Raw genomic sequence first — 24,944 nt, 5'->3', positions numbered from 1 at the left:
GACAATCAGCTGTAATGCATCTTTTGGAGAAAAAATTAATATAAGACCCGATCTTATTTTACTATAATATAAGACCCGGGCTTTAATACAATACAATATAATATAATATAATATAATATAATATAATATAATATAATAAATATAATATCGGGTCTTATATTAATTTTTGCTCCAAAAAGACACATTAGAGCTGATTGTCCAGCTAAGTCTTATTTTCAGGAAAACAGGGTATATTATAAGGTTAGTAATAGCTAACACTCCAAACAATACATGTCTATGAAAAAGCTTTCAAATGAACACATATCAATATCACTTTTAATAAACTTAAATTCTGTGCATTCTGGAACTAGTAAGAGCATTCTTTGATGGTGGTTCACTGTAAGATACTGTATTGGAAATCTGTAAATTAAGCAACTGTTTCGTACGATATGCCTCTGTTTCCCAGTTGGTATGTTCATCCAGAGATTTTCTTACACAGTTCTTTAATTCTTCAATTCCTTCTTTGGTTATTGCAGAGATGGGGATGATATGTTAGAACTCCACAGTCCTCTCTGGAATCATGTTTTTTTTTTTTTAGATAAATGCAGGAAATATTTAGGATTCTGGAATTGGTGCATCAGTACATGGAATTCATCTTGGGCATCTGGCAAGTCCATTTTATGAACTGCCAGGAGTGCAGGTTTTGTCTGAACTTCCTCTTTGTACAACTCCAACTCTTTTGTAAGCAGTATCATGGTTTCAAAGGCAGTTCTGTATTGAGTTTGGGAAGAAAGCTGAAATCCAGACATATCCACAACAAAAAGTAGTTGTTTACTTCCTTTGCTCATATGTGCTTCTTCTATTAAACCAGGAAGATCAGCTACTGATATCTATTTGAAATCATTATACATAATCTTTCCAAGTTCAGGCTTTAGTGTTGTAAATGCATAATCTGCAATCGCAGGTTTTGCATGAGAAATCTGACTCAGCAAAGAGATTTTCCATCATTTGGGAATCCCACTAGGCCTATATCAGCTATAAGTTTGAGATCAAGGTGAATTACTCGTTTCTGGCCTTTCAATGGTAGGAAATTTTTAAGTAATTTACCACCAAGACCTCCTTCCGCTACCAAAATTCTGTCTTTCTCTTTATTGAGTTTTCCTATAATTTCACCATGTTCATCAGTTACTGAAACACCCACAAGTAGAAGAATTTCACAGTCTTTTGCTCTGGAGCCTTTCAGTGCACTAACCCGACTATTTGTTCCTTCTCCAGCCACAAATCGTTTCTTAGCATATTTGTCTTCTAGTGGTTTTAAAGTCATTTTGTTATGGGCTACAACCCAGATGTTGCCACCTTTTCCACCTTCTCCACCTAAACGAGGGTAACCCATTCCACCACTTCCTTCCCTGGTGAAGAGTCTTAGGTTATCTATGAAACTTCCATGCTTTCTGAATAACACGCAACTTCAGTGCACCATGCTCGCAATTGGCCAGAACTCACTCCTGCGGAAGGTGTACAAACTCTGTCACTGTTGTTTATTCTCCATACATTTTAGAATTTTCTCTCAATCTATTTACTGATAAATGTTAGAGCACATGAATACAAAAAGGAGAATAATCAACTATATACTTTGCTGCCATTAATTCCCTATATATTGTCAATCACTCTGATTTTTCTTATTCTTCCATTGTACAAATGACATTTAATTCAATGTTAATAATAATTAAGATTAAGTGAATCTTTGCTATAAACCAGCCCCATAATTTACATAAACAAACCCATTATACTCTCATACGTATCACACCTCACGTTATACCTTTCCCTCATTATAAGGAAATGGGGCTTAGACAATCCATCTTCTGACCGCAGGCACACATCAAACAGAACTTCGACTAGAGAGTCAAGTCCCATTTGGTCCCACTCCGAAACCTGGGCTCCACATACTACAAGACACTTTGGACTTCTCCTTACTATTTAGGTACTCAGTACTGTTTACTGAAGGTGTTTTTTTTTTTTTTTAATTTTTAAATTTAATGTCGAAGCAGATATCCTGTCAACTAGAAAATACAGCAGCCCTGGGGGTTTTGTCTCCAAAGTGTTGGCAGTCACTCATAGAGAGATTTCTAAATCCCACCAGAAAGATGGTTGTGAATACAGAGCTAGAACACAGAACTAGAAGACAAAAGTCCCAAGTACTAGAGTCAACTTAAAATGGAGAGTGGAACAATAACATGGACAATTGTATACATAGGTACAGATAACACTTGAAATTCTTACCCATTTAATCACTTCTTTGGGTAAAGATGTCATCTCTCGAAGTTCCAGTTAAAAATAAAAGGCTATCTGTTAGTTTCCATTATGACTCTAGCATGATTTAAACTAATGAATTGTAAGCAACCGCACAAAGGGCATCATAGCAGTGAAAAGTTCCCTCTCAGCTGGGGGTACTCAGAGAGGTAAATTGGTCTCTTGAGATGAGAAGACAATTTCTTAGGCTCCAATTGTCTTCCCAACCAGGAGGGTTGAAAGGAGAGGGTGGTGGTGCCTTCTGGAGATAATGAAAGCATAGTCCAAAGTGGCTTCCTGTTCTTCTCCCAGAAGAGAATTGGGATCTAAGATCAGTCTTTCTTCCATATCAAATTTTTCCCAGGCTCCCCTTAGGTTAAGACCTTCTCTTCGGCTTGTCACATGGAGCCCTTCGTGGTCTACACTCCAGCTTCGTCTTAGACTTTGCTCTCATTGTGAGTTCTCTGAATCTCTGAACTTCGCCCAGTGTACCTCCAGGCAATCCTTAAAAGTGCTGGAGAACTATTTTGAAAAGAGTAAATGAATGTATATGACTGTGTTTGCTAAATTTCCCAAACTACTAAAATTCCATGAAACGGGGTTTCGACTACTATAATCTACAACTCTCCCACGTTACCATTTTAAATACAGCAAGACACCAAATAGGTGACAAGGAGGTAGGTGGGAATAAAAATAAAATACGGTTCTTTTGCCTTTTAAAAATGAATTACACCTATGAAGAAATAAATCTATTTCTTTAAAATCCGATAGAGTATTTCAGGCCATATGAAGAGAGAAACAGAATGTGTTCAATTAAAAATGATAGAGAAATGTTATTCTTTACTTTAAAATAGCTGTCACTTTAATTATTCATCAGTTTTAGTCTGGGCTCACTAGTAAAAAGACACATTTTATATAACCGGATAGCTATTATAAGCTAACCAGATACCTTTGTCTTTCTTCTTGCTTTTATATTAAGCCCTATAGACTAAGCGCCTAGCTATAAATAAAACTATTGATGTTAAAAGGTCATGGCTGTGAACTTTCACATGTTTCTTCTCCACTGTATCTATATACACTGTATACTTTACAGGAAGAAGAGATTCTTTATTTAAGAGGGCTTAAACTGTTCAAATTTGTAATGTACTGGGGATTTTGGAATGTCTAGGGGACTTAGTGGATAAAGAGCTGACCTTTCATCTCTGAACCCAGACACAGTCTAACCTCAGATAAGTGCACAAGTTTTGTGTCAGTTGCCCGCATAATAAAGTGGTATTATCCACTATCTTCCAACCCAATTAAGCATCACTGGCAGATCTGGCCTCAAGAGGCACATGGGGCATAGAAATGGAAGTACTTCTACTCCTAGAGAGGGCGTCTGGACCTTTAAGATAGGATTTTAAAGTTATAAATGGGAAGCATCCACAGATAGAAATCCATAAACCCGTGTGTAAGCCAGCCCCCCTTCCCGCAGTCACATGCAAATCTGAGATAACTGGGATACTTTTCCAGATTCATACCTTTAGCTTTTATTTGGTATGTCTTCATAGGCAATTGGCAAAATATTTTTTTTCTGTTACTTTATAGGAAAAAGAGAACTTAAATGCGCTGGTAGTAGCAATTGTGTGTAGTAGCAATGGGCAATGCAATTTGATGCTGAAAGAGCCAACTTAATGTTCACAGGAAAGTGTGGACTAGAGTTACGAAAATAGTAAATAATGCACAAATCCCTATTTGTGTATTTTGGAGTATGTGGTGATATGATGAAGTGGTGACAAGTTTTCATTTTATTATTTAAATGTTACTTACTTGCCATTAAAATAAACATTGGGGATAATTCAAAAAACACGTTAGTTTCTTGTGGACACGGTTGTTGTTTTTGACATCTTTGGTTTTTCAAATGTACAACCCAACAATGGACAGGAGATGCTCACTATATGCTTTATGAGGAATGAGCAATGATGGAAGGAGGTATTGTTGCCTATCTGGCAATAAAAAAAAAATAAATGTTTCAGTTTTGCAGAAATAATGAGGAAGAGAAGTTTGAACTATTCCTATAAAATATTTTAAAAATTTAAAATGTCAACAATGAAAGATATCAGATTTAACTTGAGAAGAGCCTTTAGATTAATAGAAGGTAATACAGTGATTAAGCAGTTTTATTTTTCTCCCTTAGAGAGAAGAAACAATGGCCATTGTCGTTTAATTTAATTTTAGTAGAGGTTTCATTTACATACTCATTTATTCTATTCTTTAGATTCCACACTATTATACTATTTAAAAATTAACAAAAACTGTAAAAGCCACTGATTTAATCTATTCAGTTGGATTACAGGTTATTTTCTTTTGATTTTTCTATACTTTTGCAAGTGTTATAAAATATTTAGTATTAATTTTTTTATTAGTTGCAGGTAACAGACATTTACACCCCTCACAAAGTGATAATCCCCCACCCCCAATCTACTACCCCTCTGACACCATTTATAGCTGTTACAGTTCCATTGACTCTATTCCCTATGCTGTACTCCACCTCCTGTGAATATATATATATACATATATGTTATATATTAAATTATAGTTGACATTCATTATTATTCAGTTTCAGCTTCGGGTATACACTGCAGTGGTCAGGCACCTACACCGCCCATCAAGTGATCTCCCTAATAAGACAGGTATCCATCGAATAACCTATAAGATCTTTACAACATTATTGATTATATTCCCCAAATTCTTTCATATCTCCATGGTAATTTTGTGGTTACCAATTATACTTTCTAATCCTCTCACCTTCTCTCTTATCTCTACTCCCCTCCCATCTAGCAACCCTCAGTTTTTTCTCTGTATCTCTGAGACTGTTTCTGAGTGGGTTGTTTGTTTATTCTATTCTTTAGATTCCACATATAAGTGAGATCATATGGTATTTGTCTTTAACCAGCACAAGTAACTTCCGAAACAAATACTGCTCTCTAAATTCTACCACCTCACAACTTTCTCTTTAGCTATCACTCATGTTTGGAAAACTAAATATAGTATTCACTCTGTAAATCTGAAAATCACGAAGTCCTTTGGACATTAAAGGGAGAATACTTGAAAATTTTTGTCATGAATAATCTAATTTGAAAGTGGAGTGAAGGTGAACGCAATAAAGGTGAAGGGTTCAAATTTAAGAGCAGAGGCAAGAGTGGCTGGAAGGGACCAGAAACTTGAAAATACTTGAGGAGAATTGTGTTGTGTGGTTTGAAAGACAAGAAAGTGCTCAGATGACATGGATACCTTATATTATTGGGTTTTGCCAACATTGTACAAATTAATTATTAATCGTGCTTTAGTGAAGACATGAAATATGAATGTCATAAGTATTAGCTAAATAGGAAAAACAATCTGAAGGAAAGAAGTAAAATCAAGAGGTTAAGAGATTGAAAAGACCGAGATACGAAGCAGCCAAACCATTATCAAATTGGAGGTGAGAAAATGATGCTACACTTTGTCTTGACAAAGGAGATTAGAAATATGGGCTGAAAATCTGAGTGGGATTGGAGCAGAAAACTGATGTGAGGAAGAATGAAAAGCTAAAATTCTGGTCTTGTGACTAAGGATTTTTGGTTTTATATTTTAAGATGATCTGTATGGCTTTTCAAAGGGAGATTGTCCGTACTCAGTGAGAACCACTTAGAAATGGCTTGGTCTGGAAATGTTATCTTCTGACACTCACTATTTTTGCTACCTAACATGGGAAATTAACTACGAAACCCAGAATTCTGACAGCAGCACACAAAAATGTCTGCCTTCTCAAATTTTTTGTTTGTAAAGGTTTTTTGTTTGTTTTTGTTTTTTTAGAAACTAAAGAAATAAGCTTTCAGTCACTTTACTTGGGGTAAAGCATGGCATCCTCACCGCTATACAATGATAAGTATCTGCAAAAATCAATTTTATGTGAATTCCATGTTCTCATGACCCTTCTCTATACATCCCCCTTACAGCATGAATAACAATTGTAGTTTAGATAGCTACTTGGTTATTAGTTTAATATATGTATATCTTACTAGACATGAAGGTGAGAGTATGTCTATTTTTACATTGTTGTCGCTGGAGTGCCAAACTACATGACACATAGTAGGTGCTTAGTAATTGTTGAATGAAAGATTGAATCATTGAATGAATAAAGCACTCCTTGAGCTGTCAGTTTGACTTAACATGTCAGAAAATAGATGTCTAAAATTAAGTGGTTTTCCACTGCTCAGAAACAATTTTTGCTATTTGTAGGATACATAATACTTTTTAATCTCATTGACTTGGAAATAAGCATTTCTTCTAGAAACTAAACAAAAAGCAATTGTACAACCACAAACTCCACACAAATATTTAAGGAATAAAATACCGATTAACTAAGAAAATGCAAGTCATTGACGATCACCATACATTTTTTTCTTTAAATTTCTTCGTATTTCTCATATACAAAGGATTGTTTAGAGATACCATAAACTGTAATTTAAAACCATGTCCACTTACTCAGTGCCTGCGGGCACTCAATGCATAGTAAAAGCCAAGAGAAGACCACTTGCTTTAGAGATAACACCTTTGGAATGCTAATAGCCTAAAACTTTCTGAAGGAAAACCATTCTTTACTGAACAAGCCTAGAGTCAGACTGGCTTCGTCCATTTTGCACCTTTGTGCTAGGGAATCCCTAGGTTTAAATGAGGGCAGCTTCAGCTTTTGCTTTTCCATCCCTTAATCCTTTAGGAGCATAGGTTTCAGTTCAAGACAACTTCACACGGAACATAAGAAGACTCTGTGAGCCTACGTCAAGTACGACGATCTTTTTTTCAGCTGTGATCTTTCACTCGCATCCTATGGTACAAGTGACTTTGAGGCCAACCAGTGTCAAATAATTAATGCATTTTCAACGAAGGACTTTTTTTCCACTATGCTATAATGCAATGCATGAAAAGCAATAAATGCTTTCATGTAAGCCACTTGTACCTGTGGTTTTCATCACGGTTTCACTGGGACCCCTCACATTAGAGAACCTTTGTGAGGTGCCTGAGCCGAAATGGAAAGAAAAGCTGGCCTGGGAGGTTTTACATCTGGTGTACTACCCCATTACTTAAACAGGCTTCATCTTTAAAAAAAAAAAAAAAAAAAGAGAGAGAAAAAGAAAAAAACACACACCGTTACACAGGTTGAATTGAGGCAATTATGTTCTGATCTAAGACATATATATTTGTCGATTATTTCCAGGTGGTTCTTTAAAAACATGTTTTCTTGATCTATAATTAATATTTTGCTAATGGAGCTCGAGCAAAATGCCACAAAACGACTCACCATTTCTCCATGCCGTAAATGATAAGAACTAATAGTAACCATATTAAGATTCTTAGGTTTTTAAGCATTATCCTAGTTTGCGTCACAACTATTATTTAAAATTATAATATCCAGGTGCTGTATATGGTATTTGATCAAAGGGAATGGAAATGTAATGAGTTATAAGTTTTCTCCCTGAGGACTCAAGCTGTACATAATGGGAGTGGGTGTGATTTATTTTCGGAGTCATTCTGGAAACAGTTATGAAAGCCTTTAGTTAGATGTTGGTAACTGGGGTTATTGAATCTGCTGATATTTACCACTTGTAGGGGGTTATAAGAGTGCACTTTTTGAGGGAAAAACTGAACTAAAACGTTTAAAAAAAAACCTCTGCATATCAGAAAGCATTATTATCACCTGCTGATTTTTTTAATGTGCGTTTCCAGACCCGATATGACATGTTCGTAGAATAAAAAAAAAAAAAGTGAAGACTTCAAAATTGACCTTTACAGATAACAAAAAGTGACACTTGATTTTTTTTTGATGGTGATGAATGCATCCTCTAAATGACAATGAGCAGTAGAGCCATAATTTTATGGGGACATTTCTAATTTTTCTCGCATTAACCTTGTGTTCAGAATTGCTGACGACTTTGAATTACAGGAGTAAATCCACTTCCCATTCCTTGCCATCAGTGAAAAGGATCCATCCTTTCCCTTTAAGCAAATGCAGTAAGGAAGCATCAGAAGAAGGTAGAACCCTTTTTTTTTTTCATCTTCCTCAAATATTGTTTGACCTTAATCACTGTCTTCCAACAAGCTTAATGTGACATCACCTTGAAACAAAAACACACAGCTCTCTCAAGTCTGGCTCGGGAATGAAACAGCCCTGATTATTAGCCCGCTGTGTGATCTTTTCCCATTGCACTGATGAGATGAAGCTTAATCTCGTTTCTCTCCTCTCCAGGACCACAAACCACAGGCAGTTGAAGGCCGCCTGAAAATCTCTTACATCTGGAAGAGCAATAATTCATGGGATTTCGCCTGACAACCATGACAGGCAGCAGGGCAGCCAGAAACAACCGTCTCTTATGTTGTGCTATTTGCAAAAAATCAGAAGGGGAGGAGTCAGCGCAGGGCCATAGCCTTCTTTAGCATATGTTAGTGGAGAGAACCCTTTTATTTTCCGCCAGATGCTGCATGAATAGGTCCTAAATATGACACAGACAGTAGCTATCACTTCGAAACAAAATTCCTGGGTGTCTGCTAAGCTGCAAAGCATATGAAGGCCTATTGTCTGGCAAAGGGTCATGGTTAAATTTGCACAGATTTTATAAAACAGAGATTTCAGATTCTACATGTGATTTATGGGCATTTGCACACCCCACTGTGCTCGAATATGATACCATCTTCTGAGTAGGGTGATTTCATGAAATGTATATGGGATTTAGCTATAGCAACTTTTACTGGGCAGCTTAGAAGGGCCAGCGGAGTACTAGAATTTACTGCGGCACAGCTTGTGCTGTCAGGCTCAGGGTTGGTGTTTATGATTTCTGCAGAAGCAGAAATAAACAACTTCTCCTTAATGGCCTTCTTTATGTGTAGGCAGCAGTGGTCCTATCTGGTCTCACACAGTAGCTGGTGCAGCGGTCTGTCCCACTTCATGTGGAACCAATGTCTGAAAATTTGCATTTCTGCTTTTCTGAGCTTTCTGTGGCAGTCGCCAGAACGAGGGAAATAGCCTGCGACTCTTTCAATGAGTAGCATTCCACTCTAGGTTTCCATGCTATAAATACATTGTGAATAGATACAATGACTCAATTTTAAGACTCTGACAGAGAGAAGGGAAGGAAACAGCCGGATTTATTTTCAGATCGTACCTTGTCCATAAACCCTGTAAAAATACTCATCAAAGAACATTTAAATGACTTCGTTGAGACGCCTGTTCTCCCAAAGTATGCATGACATTGCTATAGCACCACTCAATACACATGTCGAGGTGTATTTAAGCAATGTTAAGAATAATATGGGGCATACACACAAATATATGAATATGTTAAATATATATTCTCCTATTTAGCAAAAAAAAGTAAGCATTGAAAACTTTCCTGATATAACAAGTTTTAAAAGTTCCGAAGAATGTTGACATATTTGTATCTAGGAATAGGCAGAAAATGCATTTTTTTAAAAAACACTAGACAACCGTTTCATGCCAAAGAAAAACAATTCCTTTGCCAAACTACACATTGTTAACTTAAAATGTGTTCCATGTGGAAATAGGAAGACTGATTTTAAGGAAAGGCTAGTGATCTGAAGTCAGCTGGCTCCATGCCTGCCAACTACACATTTTGGCTTCTAGTTATACAGCTAGAATTGGAAATATTTATTTCCCCTCTTTAAGACTAGTTCTTTTTCTTTGCCTAATAAACCGATGAATTTGCCTGTAAACATGCATATAGAAAACAAAACAAAACAAAAAATCTTCCAGGCAATACACAAGGGAAGAATAATTTAAAGTCTCTTGTAGGCAGGATATTATAGGTTGGAAAGACTGCATTTTACTCTGTTCTCATTTTGGCCGGCCCTTTTGCCAGCATTTTTGTATACTCATCACATTTTTCTGGAAAGAAATTAAATTACTGGAGGCTTCGGCTCTTGAGTCTGAAAGCTTAGGCCCACAAGACAGACACATATTTGGAAGACTTATATCTCTACTGATGACAATGTTTACCTATCACCACTGTTTAGAATTATCAACGTCAACAAGCCTTCAGCGAGCCGGTCACTGGTTTCTTTGAAGTATATATCGTGGTCTTATGCAGGTTGCAGATAAATTCTGAAATGTAGCATGAATCTACAGCTATGAACAGTCATTGGAAATATCTTACAAAGGGAAAGAGTCCTGATGATTTTTTTTTTTTTTTTTTTTAAATGACCTAAACCTCATTTGTCAATCTTGTCAAACTCACATTGGGTTACTTAATTTATTAACACGGCACATTTTTTAGCATTGGATCTTTGCAGAAATACTCGAGAAATATTTGTACATTGTTTTATGTAATATGAAAGAGTGGGCAGTAGAACTTCGAGTGTATGTGGAGGTGTAGCTTTTCTGTCAGCTTCCCTCGCCAGGAGACAAATCCAGAGGCTTTCGGTAGCTAGATTTTAGTAAGTCTGAGGGGGCAAAGGCTATTTATTGCAATTCTGAGAGCATAAAGCTCCTCCTTTTCACACATACCCCTTTGCTGGAATGCCCAAGTTTTATTTATGATTTTGGATTTTATTTCACAGCATTCCAGTTTAGTTTAGCATGATGTATTTAATAACCATGTCGACTGTCTTAATTACCCTATAAAGCAGGGTTCCACTGGCATTTGACCCTCCACGGCATTCCAGAGAAACTGCAGGACCATGATAATTACCAACCGCCTGTGAGAAAATTAAACAAAAAGGCCCAACTTTTAAACCACCATTTTAAACGACCTATTACAGCTCAGGAATAAATCATTGATGAAATAGCCTGCTTAACAGGAAAATAGCTATTCCATAGCGAAGAATTTCCCCTCGCGTGATCATGAAGAGAATATTAAGTATTCTTCAGCTCAAAAGGTTAGATTTTATGTCTGTCCAATGCTTTTTAATGACACATTTTTGTGTAATTTTACTGTAATCAAAGCCTTTTCCAATAGAGGTTACAGACTGTGGGTATTTTGTCAGACTTAAACATTTTGCTATCCATAGAATAGTAAATGAACTTAGATATGGCCAGAGGAATAAAAAGTCTGTTTATAATTGGAGAAAATTCAGATTAAAAGGAGATCTATGAATAGTTTTATTTCCTTTGATTAGCAGAGCCATTTGCTATACGTTTTGCAAAAAGTGCTAATCAATCACTCGGTGTGATAAGATTGATTTATTAATTGTTGCCATAGTCCAAAAAAATAGTGACCCGCTTTGAAGGTCTAAATGTCTGGATTAATTTGAGAGTGGTGCCAATATGTCATAACTAATCATGATATATCGTTATGTTTATTTCTATGTAATAGTTCTATCAGTCTGAAGCTCAACAAACATAGAGCTTAAATTCTCTCCCCCAGCACTCCCCACGGATAAATATTTGTTTTGTGAAAACTGATATTTTACATACGTTTCCTATTATGGTTCCCAGTGTGACATTAGAGTTATACTAGATAACTCTTTTCTGATCTCACTCTAATCCAATAATTAGGATCATCACTTGAAACTTTTTGACTACAGCTCAACTAAGGACATATAAAAATGGTAAGCTTTTGTTCTTTTTTTTTGCAATAATTTCAACTCTTCTTTGCAAAAAGCCAGATAAGCACATGTGCCTTGAGGTCACATAAGGTCCATTTCCAGGTTTCTAATACTGGCCACTTTTTTTTTTTTTTTTTTTTTGGCAAATTGCCTGGGGCCCAGGGAAACTGGCCAATGGGTACTAAAAATAATTAGGTGAACAAGTGTGCATTTTTGGCAAAGCACTATAGTAGAAAAGAGACGTACTAAGTTGCAGTCAGGTATCCCAGCATCCCAAACTCGTTCTGCCGCTTACCAGCTGTGTGATGTTGAATAAATGAGTCACCTTCTCTGAGTTTCAGTTTTCTCACTTGTAAAGTGGAAATAATGGTGGCTGTTTCACAAGGTTTTGGGAAGGATTAAGTAAGATAATATATGTAAGATGCCTTCCAGAAGGTCTGGCACCACAATAGGTATTCGGTTTTTGCTAAATTTGATCTTTTGGCTCTGTCCCCAACTGGGATCACAGTAACATGACTAATGCTTTGTTACATGTTTTCTTATTTGAAACCCACTCAAAAGTGCTCAGGCTTAACACTAAGAAGAGATCACCTATTATCAAGGAGCGGCTGACCAAGGAGCCTTAATCTATTTCCTGGACCATTCATGCCACATATATTTCTATGACCACCAATGCCAGTTTCCACTGGTACACTCCTCACTGCTCTTCAAGTATTGTGTCCCTATCATAGATTAGTCCCTTGGTACTTTTCAGTACAGCTGAAGAAAGCTTAAAATAATTTTAAAACACTATGAAAGAAAAAAAGATAAGTAAGGGAAAAAAAATAAATCATTGGATTCTCGAAGTAGAGATTTCTGACTTTTCTCATAGCTAGCGCTCACCAAGGTCTCTCCAGTTCTAGATTTAAACCCAAAGTTCAGTGTCCATGGACCATTGTTTTCACACTCCTGGTTGCCCCTCGAAAGGAGAATACCTCTCCTGTTGCTGGAGAAGAGCCGTTCTTTTTGACACATTCTAGTATTCAGGCTTCATGCTAACCATCTGCCTTGCCACCCACTTAGGAGTTTTCAACTCAAATCAAGGTTTTGGTCTGAGAAACAATCTCTTCTCAATAAAGCCGCAGCATAAATTATGTCACTTTTTAGGCGAGATGTATAGGAAACAGGTCAACGAAGACATCACGGCCCCATATAATTCCCAAAGTTACAGTGACTTTAATATTAGCGAAGTTACAGTTCTTTGGAAAACAAGTCTCAGGAGTAGCCCTGGTATAAAATCATCTAGGTGGAGATGGACAGCCCTAATCCGGTAGCTCCTAAAATCCATTTTTAATCCAGGTCCTCTCAAACTCTTACCTCACTGACCCGGGAGTATAGCAGCTCTGGACTCCATGGACCCTGAAATAATCCTGACAAGGATTCAGAAGGGCTGACCACTTGGGTGGAAAAAGTTACAACTTGATTTCCACTAACCTCAAACTAGAATTTATGATTTTGTTCAAATTTGAATGCAGACAACAAACCACAGTAACATTAACAGTACTTACGATGCTACCAAAATAAATCACAGATATTTTCACATCACATTACACATGTGGCAGATGTCATTTATGCTCATCAACACCTCAAAGTTCCATGAGGCAGGAATGAGGTCTGTTACCATGTCTTATTATTTAATGCACTAATAATGAAGCACATATGTTACTACATCATAAATTAGTTTCAAAATATTTCGATCACTATATTTAAGTAGCATGACTTTCCTTTGCAATCCTACATGCTGCATTGTACTGATGTAAGTGCATTATTCTTAGATAGGATTTTTAGAATTTACCAGACTGCCAATGGGGTCTACAGCACAAGAAAGTTGAGAACTTATGCTAACATCGCCTTTAATTAGCAAACAGCTAGACTTCTGATAAAGACTCTGCGTTCCTCATCCGTCTAGAGAGAAAGAAACAACTTCTTCAAGCTGGCCAAATTGTTTTCTTCCTCCCAGACTTTCCAGGCTAGAAATGACAATAAAATGCTCTTTTCTGTTTGTTGAAGGTGTAAGGATGTGGGTCCAGGGAGCCATGTTTACCGCTAGGTAAAGAAGGTTCAATGGTAGAAGAAGATTAAATTAACAGGCCAGGTAAGTGAAAGAAGTGGAGAGTGGAATGTCTGATAACTGTTCTTAAATCTGGATCCAGTCCCTGAGGCCAGCATCATTCCTTTATGGTTGGGTTGTACAAGCCAGTGGGTTTCCTGTCAGCGTTGCTTTAGGAGGGGTTTCTGATACTTGTAACAATAATGACAACAACAAAAACATCCTAACTGACATAGAGAAACATCACTGCCTCTTTCATCTCTGACTCAGGCAGTATATCACAAATCCCTGTCCTTAGAACCTCTCTATTGTGGCCATTTATTATTTCTGCCTCTTTCGAACCCCTCCCTTCTTCTTTCATAAAAGGATACCATTTCTCCTCAGGACACTGCCTCTCCCTATTCTCAGCCTACCTGTGTAGATGAGGCTGACCCGCCGTAAGCTGCAGGACTCAGCCACTCAGCACATTTCATAATCCGGGCCAGGCTCAATGTAACATACGATCTGGACCCCTGGGGATCAAGTCCGGTGCTTTTATGAAATTTGAGAACCTATATAGCTCTTTCCATTGGCACTGATGACAAGGAGCAGTGATGCTGGGGGTACGGGAGAAAGGTGAGGACGTGTGCCCCCGATAGTCCTATTTCCCAGAGGCCAGAAACTGTTCATGCTTTTCCTGCCTTGCGACAGGAGGAAATTCTTCGAGCGACACAGCTCAGTGACCCAATCATCTCCCCTCAGCACTTTCAAAGTTGTGCCTCTTCCCTATTCTCCCCATTTTGAATAAATAAACAAACGAGTGAATAGATGAATCGAATCTCTTTAAATTTAGCCCGTACCTGGCACTGACCTGCCGTACCTGGGACAGCTGCTGCCTCACCTGGCAAAACCTGTGCTCATTTTGCTTCTGACTCACTTTCCTCCACCCAAGCTCAGACAATTCTGGCTTCCAGTATACTGTGTTCACTTGTGGCACAAGGGAAGCCTCCACCCTCAGACAGAGGATAGAGATGTCAACTAGGAAAGGATCAAAATGGAAATAAGCTAGGAGAATGAAGAAAGAATAAAAATGTCCTGGCTTCCCTCTTAGGTGTCGAGTTCATTTCTAGAGTACACAACATCTGAATTGTCAACCCCTTTACCCCAAGGGCTGGCACTTTTTTTCCCCCTGTGTTTTGATTTCCTACTTCCTGGCCTATATTTGAACAAAGGACACCATCGTATAGACCGTTCTACATACTATCTTGGTTCCTTCAGGTTCACAACTGAGAGAACCACATATCCATAGATCTCATTTGCTCTGAATCTTCTCAGGTCTTACATCTAGGTGGAGAAGCATTTCTGCCCCAAGCCATTGGCAACACGAAAAACCTCAGATTTTCTGTACCTTTTCTACCTTCACGAACTCTGTGTAATCAAGGTATCCCAAGTCCCGATTGTGTGTAAAAATGAATCCATCTGATTATTAATGGTACAATAGTAATTAAATACACAACAGGTATTGAGCACTTCTCAAGGACCAGACATCGTGCCATGTGCCGGTGATCCATTAGTTAAATGAGACAAGATTGTTACTATCTACACAGAGCCGCCTAAAGAGAAAGGCTGGTTTTAGACAAATCGTTAAAAATGTGCAGAATGTTAAAAATATCATGGTGGGTTCCAAGCTAATATAGCAGGTCAGGAAAGGCTCATCAGATAAGTTAACACTAAAGAAGCAAGAGAAAGGCTTCTCAAACACAGTGAAGAGAATACCCCAAAGGGTCAAGACAAGGGACTAAAAGTACTCGTGTGGCCAGAGCCTAGAAAAGCAAGAGGGGAAAGTGTCCTCGGGGAGATCACGGAGATGGGAAGAAGCCAGATTTTGGAGAGCCTGGTAAGCCATGTTAAGAATGTTTCTAATCAAAGTAGACTTGAGGAAAACTCTACAGATTTGCAACAGATGCTGTAGGATATGGGAAATCGCTGTCAAGAGAGGAGCAAAGAGATTGCCAGTGTTTGTGAGGGCCCAGCTGAGGTCGGACATTATGACAATGGAATGAAAGCAATTAGCACAGCTATTTAATTTTCCCCAACAACACTTAGCAGCCTGGAACGAGGCAGGATGAAAACAGGCCACTAGGTTGCGTCAGAATGAAGGAGCGGATTGGTATGTGCAAATGTATGAAAGGAAAAAGCAAGGAAGGGTGTGGGTGTGAACTGTGTTATATTACCATGGGCCATGAGGCTCAGGTCACATGTGGAAGGAGTAGTCAGAAAAGACATACAACATAATGGACGTCTACACAACTTTTTTGTTTACTTTCAGGTTCCAGGAGGCCCTGTGACCTTGGGGACATGACTTCAAATGTTTGAGCTAAAAAAAGGGAGCTTGCTACTTCTTACCTCACAATGTTTTAGGGAAGAAAAAAAAAAACACGGAGAAAATTCATGTCAAGAGTTTAGCCCAGGGCCTGGCCTATAGTAGACACTCAACAAATGTTATTTTATGAGGAAGACGGGATGGCAGGTGTGTGAAGAGCTTAAGAGACCCAGGGAAGAATTGGTAAAGGGCAGGAAGTCCTGGAGAGGTGAAGCTCCAAGGTCTTAGTATTGAGGAGGTAACAGAGATGGAAGGATCTTACAGAAAGTTAGAGATGGACTTGCTGAAGAGTGGAATGCAAGCCATTAGAGAAGTGGCAATTCGGACACACTGAGAGCAGCACGTTATAGACCATCAATTTGTGTCCTGTGATGACAAGAGGAAAGTCACACTGCAAGCCAGGGGCCAATATCCACAATGAAAGGTCTGGAGGAAGGGACGTGTATGGGTCAGGTAGGCACAATCCACAGGGACAATGGTTATTCAGCTCTAGGCTGTCATCCCCTTAATTACTGCAGTTTCCTTCATGGACCCTTAAGTTCCCCTACATTTGGGAGTCTTTCCCTGAATGGATTCTTTGATTTCTGCTCTTGTGACAAAACTTTGGTTCTCATCTCTTCTGGCTGTGACCTGCCTGGGCCCTTGGCTCAGAACCAAAGTTCTGCTGCTCACGTTCCCTAGGCGCTTTCTTCCTTTTCCACTGCCTGACCAACCGAGCCAAACTGGGGCAGCTGTCAGGATGCGTGGAGTCTCAAAACACCTCACCATCCACTGAATTCTACACTCTTACTCGTGGCCTGCACATGTCTATGAACATTTCCTGTAAGGGCCCAGCTGCCCTGCTGGGAGTTATGCCATGTTGCCCGGTCATCGTCATTGATGTCTCAGTGGTTTGTAACACTGTTTCCTCACTTTGAGTGACACTCTGCCTTTGTGACTCTCAGCTGTGGAATTGCACCCACTCCTCAGGACCACTGATTCCTTCAGGACGTCACTGCCCTCGACCAGTTTCCACAGTGAATAAGCTTCATGGGGTGTCCATGGTGCCTTGCTTCTCTCCCTATACTCTGACCTGGGAGATTTCTTCTAATTCTCATTCATGCAACTTACACTTTTCTACAGCTAATTCTCAACGATATAGTCTATCGCTGACCTGCCTGCAAGTACCAGTCTGCCTTCCTGATAACTCCCCAAAGCTATAACTAATAATAGCAACGCAGGTTTGCTCAGTGGCCGTGGTGTTTACCAGTTACTTTTGCATGACTTCTCTGAAGCCCACTATTACATTTATTGGCATACAGAATGATTTCCATTTCCCTCCTTCCCTCCATCTAGATTCTAGAAGGGGAGGACCTATTCTGTTCTTTGTGACCTGCCATCTCATTCCATTCTTAGCGCAGTCCCCTCCTCTCTCCCACGGGAACTTTTGCCACCAATTATCTCCTCTCTCCTCTGGGTCTTCGATCTCACCGTTTTTCCTGTGTTTCCTTTCTTCAGCCAACAAGCATGTTCACCACACCCACCTCTCCATTCCCAAAATGACCTCCCTTTCAACCTTGACTCCCCAATAAGATGGCCTCATCTGTCTGCACTTGCTTTCTGCACTTCATTACCCCCAATTCTCTCCTCATTACGATCAGGCTCCCACACCTACTCCACCACGGAAGCCCTGCTCTTAAGAATCCTTGAATTGCAATGCAGTGCCTGCAAATGTGAATTTGCTTTTTTGAAATTTAACTATACCTCCTAGGTCAAAAAAGAGAGGAAATCTCTTCATCTCTACACTCTAAAGCCCCTTTAAAGCAGGCGATGGCCTCTTCTATCCTAGAGGAAAAGGAGATACAGGCCCAAATTCAAAGAAAAATAAACAATTTGATTCTTTGCTTTTGAGTATCCAGAGCCCAGCTACTGAAGACATGAGGGCAATTAAAGAAATTTCCTAGGATAATTTTGAGGATATGATATTATCACCTCAGGTACAGATGTTAGAACTTCTTGCCTACAATGTGCAATTTTAATTATCTCTTAATTATAAACATCAATAACCTCCTCAAAGTTTTCATCTTATTTACTTCTCTGCAGCAGTCTACACACTTGACTGCACTTCTTAAAACATCTTTTTTCTTTAGTGTATAAAACATCACTTTTTCCTGTTTTATTTCTATTTGTCTAAGAACTCCTACTAGGTTTGTTTTATTCCCTCTTATTCTTTTATTTTTCCTTTAAAAATCAGTTTCCTCCAGAGTTCTATCCTTAGCCCTCTTCGTGCTGGACACAACCTGTCAGGGGTGCCTCACTTTGCTCAGACAGCAACCCCAAACCCCAGGCCCATACATTCCACTGCCCAGCAGGCATCTTCAACAAAATATATCCAAATTTCAACATCTCAATGTTGTTCTTCCTCCAGTTCCAAAATGAATTGGAGTGCCACGTTCGATATAACAATAGTAGTGGGATTCCTTATTCCATCTCCTACAACAATATAACCTTCCACTTTCACTCAAGCTAAAAATCTCAAAGTCATTTGGACTCATTTATAACTCTACATTTCAAATATTCCAGAATTCTATCTGTTCTAGGTACAGGATATCTCAAAATCTTATTTCTACAGCATCACTGCCATTTGATCCATTATATGTCTTTCTACTCCTCTCGTATTATTTGGCGCAGACAAAATTATTTTAGCAACCTCCAAAATCTCAGTTTAGTGTCAGCTCAAGTTATGTGTCTCTCATGGGATACCTTCGGCTCTCCACTCGGGGACTCAGTCCTGATGTGGGGACATAGTAAAAAGTAAGAGGACAGAACCAGGTTCTAGGTCTCAAGTTTGGCGCAGTTAATGTTCTTTTACTCACATTTCATTGGACAGAGAACATGCCAAGGCCCAGCTTTACATTAAAGAGTCAGGAACTATAATTTTCCCTCAAGGACAGACCCAGGTACATGTGGCAAAGATGTAAGCAGTTAGGAAAGGACAGTGGATATTTTGAATAAATACTAGAACATACTTTATACTCTAAAAAGATTCTGATGTCTCCCATTCTTTCTTCACTTGTAATTCTATCTACTATTTAAGCTGATCTCACCACATCCATGTCTTCAACAGTCCTTTACACATTCATGACAGCCAAATTTCTATCTCTTGTCCAGAATACAAGATCCAGACTTGTATTCCAAATACTATGAGCAGGGTCTGTGCAGCTATGTCACAGGCAGTTAAATTTTACTAAATCTCAAACTGAATACATATCCTTTCTCTAAATCTGTTTTACATTTGCACTTACATTTCTTATTTTGATGAATGTTACATTAAAGCACATGCCATGTGACATTTTAATTAGGTTGTTTATTAAACTGCCCCTTCTTGCCCCCCGCCCCACCCTCCACAAGAGTGAGCTCCTTGAGGGTAGGGCCATGCTTTGATTTCTCTGCCCCCAGTGCCCAGCTTTACCCCTCGTTCCTAACAAGTGCTTTGGAAACACTGCTTTGTCGAATAAATGAATGCCGTCAGCACTCTTCTAAATGGTGTGTTTCTAGTTGCCCTCCCTCACTCCATTCTCTACGACATCACTCCGTTTTTTTCTCTGAAGCCGAGAACACATTGGCTGACTTCCGGTCGTCTGTATCGTGATGAGTGGTCTCTACAGCATGGCATATAGTTTTCATCCGTCTATAACTTGCACTTCCCTGTTCAGCTTTATTTCCCCCCATTTTTTTTTTTCACATACCCAGCCCCCACCCAGCAAGTTGTATTTTCCAAGTAGAGTATGCTGGCTCTTTGTGTCTTCCCACTTCCTTCACCTCAAGTAACTTCTACCCTTCCTCACTCAACACCTCTATTTTTTGCTTCATGCCCACATTCTAAGTACTTTTTAAAGTTAAACATCATGTCTTTAAAAAAGGAATTCTTCATGCATGGGTTTCCTTACAGCCCTGACAAAATTCGTTTTAATTTTCCCTTGTATTTACCGTTTTGTTATATGGTTATACCCATTTTTAAGACACGCTACATTCAATCACAATTATTTACTTGCAGGTATCTCTCAAGAGAGAGTAAAGCTGTTGAGTTTTTGGGGACCAGGTCTTACCATCCATAATGCTGTTGAGGGCTTGGCTGAGAGTTTGGTGGGAAGTAAACATAGGGCTGACTGCCTGACTGAATGAGAGGCTGGGTGTGATTGTGGTGTGGTCCCCTGTCTCTGAAGCCAGATGAAAGAGGAGCTGGGGAGGGAGGTAGGGCAGGACTGTTCCAGAGTGCTCACACCAAGTGGTCTCCATCTTTTTTTGAAAACCAGGGGATTGGAAAGGGTTGGGGAGCTGAGGACAAGGCTGGAAATTTAAAACAGAAAAGGCACAGAAACTGTTCTCCGCCATAGGACTCTGCTAAAAAGCACCAACTGATCACTTCCAATGAGGTGTTATAAACTTCTCAGGAAAGAGCCACTGCCCGTGGGTCTGCACTTTTTCAGTGATGCATTTCTGCCTGAATGTGGAGTGAAAAAAATGAGATCATAGTATGACCAAGATTTGGGGATGGGCAAATAATACATATCTGGGGATTAGTATATAATACCTGACTCTCCAAAGAGTATTAAACACAGAGAGCAGAACGTGAGGGCAGAGCGAGGGGTGTCCTTCTCACAGACAACTGTGAGACGTCGTCTAAAAATTTTCCTCTTCACGTAGACAATATTAATACGAAGTAAATCAAACCACCTGAGCAGCATTATTTACGTTCATTTGTAAAAGAATCAGTCCTGTCAGGCACTTGGTAATTCATCCCAACTCACTTGTATATATATGTGTATGTATGTATGTACATACGCGTATGTATACATACATATGTGTGTGTGTATATATATCTCCACATAAATATGTGTCACAGTTTTGATCCTCTAAGGCAAACAAACCTCCTTTGAGGTATTCTTAACGTAATTTCTGTTATTGCTATAATTGTCCTTATAATATACATCCAGTAACTTATTTGCATATAAAACAATTGCTGATGTCTTCCAACAATCCTGAATATTTAGAGAACATAATAATGAAGATGAATTTTAGATTTAAAAACAATTTAAATTCCATGAATAGATTCGGGTAGCAATTATAATTTGAAAGAGCATCAATTAAAATACTTAACATTGGTTAATAATCAATGCATATTATAATATGAAAGTGCTATAATTTCCCAGAGCAGTACACATTCAGATATAAAGCTATTACATTAAAAAAAATGATAATAAATACCATGGGACTCATTCTGTTATTGTAGAAAATTTTTATACTGAGTACAGTGTTTGAAATTATATCTAGTTTGCAGTGATAGAAAAACAATTTTGGATCTCTGATTCCCTGACATGACATAGGAAGTTGAGACCGACAAACAAACCAAAAAAAGAAAGGAAGAAACAACTAGAATTTAATACAGTAAATGATGAATTGTTATTTTTGTTGCCAATACTTTTCTTTTTTCAAAATCTCTATCTAATGTGGTGTATTTGACTCGCGAATGTAATTTTGGGAGAGTTTCTTGGTGGAGTGATGAGACAGGGAGAGGGGGTGGTTGTTTGGATATGTTAAGTTAGTATAGGATGGACATCAGAAGTGAGGAATGTGGATCACAGCCTATTACGTACCATGGGAAACTACTTAGCCCAGCTCAGGACCTTTCTCTAAAGCCCTGTTTCCTTTGCCTCACCCCATCCCATAGACAGGACCAAAAATTGGAGCATCTTATTTTCCTAATAGAGAGTCGATATATGACAGAGATAATATTTGTGGATTTGAATTGCTTGTGGCAGAGATTTTGATATAACTAGATTAAAAAAGTATTAAAATTATGCACACACATTACCTAAGAAGAGTGGATTAGGTTTACTTCAAATAAAAAAAAATTCTAGCAGAGTCCTTTAATTTTTCTTTTCCTACACCTTTATTCTCAAAAAAATAGCAAATTAAAAGTTCTCAGCATATGAAGCTAAATTTGATAATACGAGGAAAATCTAAAGCTTGTAAAATCATAAAAAGGTTTTCATTAAAATAGTTTTATATTAAAAGCATAATTTATACCCTGGAAAAGTACAAATGACTTGTGAATTAATTTATTTTATTTGCTACGGATATTTGCTATGGTCAGTTATTAGGCAGAGAAGAGAGATGTTTCACATACAAATGAATACATAGAAAATCGAACTGCATATTCTCTTTCATGTTGTTTTCAGCTAATGCACTTTTGCTGCTGTTTATAATAGTTTTTTTGCTGCTGTTTTTTTGCTGCTGTTTATAATAGTTTTTTTTCTTCCTTTTACCTGGTATGAACATTCTCCTTTCAGATTAGAGAAATATTTATAAACGTTTATGAATTGGCCCTGTGTCATGAACATATATATAGGAAGAAGAATAAACAGTCATGTAATAAGCCGAAGTTAATCAACTGAAAACTGAGAATTCTTCCAGAAATATTGGGAAACCTCATGTGAGTTAACATGCTGAATGTTGTATTTCTTAGGGTAAGTAGGCCGCAGTGTAGGAATGGATGTATGCAAAGTGGATAATGGCTCAAACACAACGAGTGAACCTTCCCTTTCGCATCACCGTGGTCACTGAGGTGTGACCTCTGCCTGCGTGGGGGTGATTCAGGGCAGCGCTCTTTCAGCTGTGCCTATGTCATCAGTTGGGTTCTCACCATCATCTGCTTCCTGCTGGAGGCAGGAGGAAGAAAGTACAGGAGACAAAGCTACTTTCTCTATACATTGTGGCCCAGAGGTAGGATGCAGCCCTTTGCTTACCTTCCACAACTAGAAATAAACCACTTCACCACACTTCGGGGGCAAGGAAGTTTAAGAATATAGTCCCTGGCTAGGCAGCTGCTTTGCAGCTACAGGGGTTCACGTACTACGAAAGGAAGAACAGATTTGGGGGAACAGCTCGCATTCTGCCATAAATATCTACTCCTGCACTCAGCCTTTGATGTTAAGATGTAACGGTCCTAATTTGGCAAATTACTTAATCTAATTGTTTAACATTCTACATATAAGTCACATTTTCATCATCTGAAAATCTTCCCTAGTTCTAGGGGATATGTCCCGCCAATAAGTAAAGAATAGATTTGACATAGCTAGGACTGACGACTGATTTCAACAAGCAATTATTTAACTTTCCCTTGGGGATAAAAAAGTGAATTAGATGAACTTCTACCTTGTTTAACACTTTTCTGGACATTGATAAACAGTGGTAAACAAAATGACTTAAAGCTTAGATTCTCATGGGTAGATTGACAATAAGACATAGAGAACAGGAAACAAGAAAACACAAATCAACAATATGTGTAGAGAGTGACAAGTGCCATGAAAAAGAGGGTGGATGGGAATGGCAATATGAGAGACCTGGCTGGGGAGACCTCCCTGAGAAGGTGACAGTTACATGAGTGATGAAAAGGTGTCAGCCATGCAAATGTTCAGGGGGAAATTTTCAAGGCGGTGAGGCTGGGAAATATAAGGAAGGCAAGTAGCGTTGGGCTTGGAGCCTGTACCATTGTCTGTGGCCAAAGGGTTGAAGACGTAATCCAGGGGTGTGAGAGGGTCACAGAGCAAGGAGGGGACAGTTCGTGTGGGGCTGTGGAGGCCACGGGAAGGACTCTGGCATTTATTCTGTTTGGAAGAGGAAACCACTGGAAGGCTTGAAGCAAGCGAGGGCACACTCTGATATAACTTGGAATTGCTGCCATACATCGGATTAGGGGACATGAAGATGGCTGCATGAGACTATATGGGGGTGTGAGGATTTGCACCTCACCCAGATGTGGGAAACTATGAGCGCCTTGCTGAGGGAGGTGATATATGGGTTTGAGTTTTGAAGGATTAACTATATAGTTGGACAGTTGAGGTGGGTAAATCTGACTGAAGAAAGAGCAGGAGACAGTAGAGACAGCAAAAAATTATTAATCACGTGTGGCAGAAGATGAGGTCCCGGCATAGAACCAGAGTACAACCATAGAGTCTTTTGTATTATATGAAGTGATTTGGATTTTTTATCTTCCAAACAATACAGCATTTGAGGCCCTAAGTGGAGGTGGGGCAGGATCAAATTTGCTTGAGAAGGAGGCTGAGTGAGGACTGAGTGTTCGGCATGGAGAGTAGTTGTCTGCACGAAAAGCGACAAGGGCCTAAAGCCATAAGCTGAGACCAGGGCTATACAAGTGGAAATATTAGACATCCGTGGGAAGAATAAGGAGATGTCTAGAGTTTTTCGAGTTCTCTGGATGTTGCTCGCATTTTCACGGATGGAGAATACAGGAGAACCAAATATGAGTTATACGGGAAGAGAAAGGGGCTACAATGGGGTAGAGGGCTTACAGTGTGCAAGAGAAGTCTTATTTGTAATTAAAAATGAGTTTCTAGGAGTGAATAATAGTATGGTAGTTGGAAAGTCACGCACCTTAAAAGCTACTGCATTATTTCGATCAACTTGAAATTTAAATATCTAAATAGCACAGGGTCAGATATTTCCATGTTTCCCAGAAAATAAGACCTAGCCGGACTATCAGCTCTAATGCGTCTTTGGAGTTAAAATTAATATAAGACCCAGTCTTCCTTTACTATAAGGCCGGATATAATATAATATAATATAATCGGTCTTATATTAATT

At 38.8% G+C, this 24,944-nt stretch overlaps 1 pseudogene across 1 annotated transcript; it reads right to left on the bottom strand.

Annotated features, from left to right (window-relative positions):
- Positions 1-324: 324 nt before the first annotated feature.
- Positions 325-24,028, bottom strand: LOC308506572 (GTP-binding protein 10-like; annotated as a pseudogene). Its single transcript has 2 exons — positions 23,721-24,028; positions 325-1,445 (listed from the first exon to the last, which is right to left on the bottom strand). The product of its transcript is annotated as a GTP-binding protein 10-like (transcript).
- Positions 24,029-24,944: the final 916 nt, after the last annotated feature.

The sequence above is a fragment of the Rhinolophus hipposideros genome (assembly GCF_964194185.1).
Source record: "Rhinolophus hipposideros genome assembly, chromosome: 13".
In the NCBI taxonomy this organism is placed as follows: Eukaryota; Metazoa; Chordata; class Mammalia; order Chiroptera; family Rhinolophidae; genus Rhinolophus; species Rhinolophus hipposideros.
The sequence above is the reverse complement of the archived record's forward strand: the minus strand, read 5'-3'. Positions and strand labels throughout refer to the sequence as shown.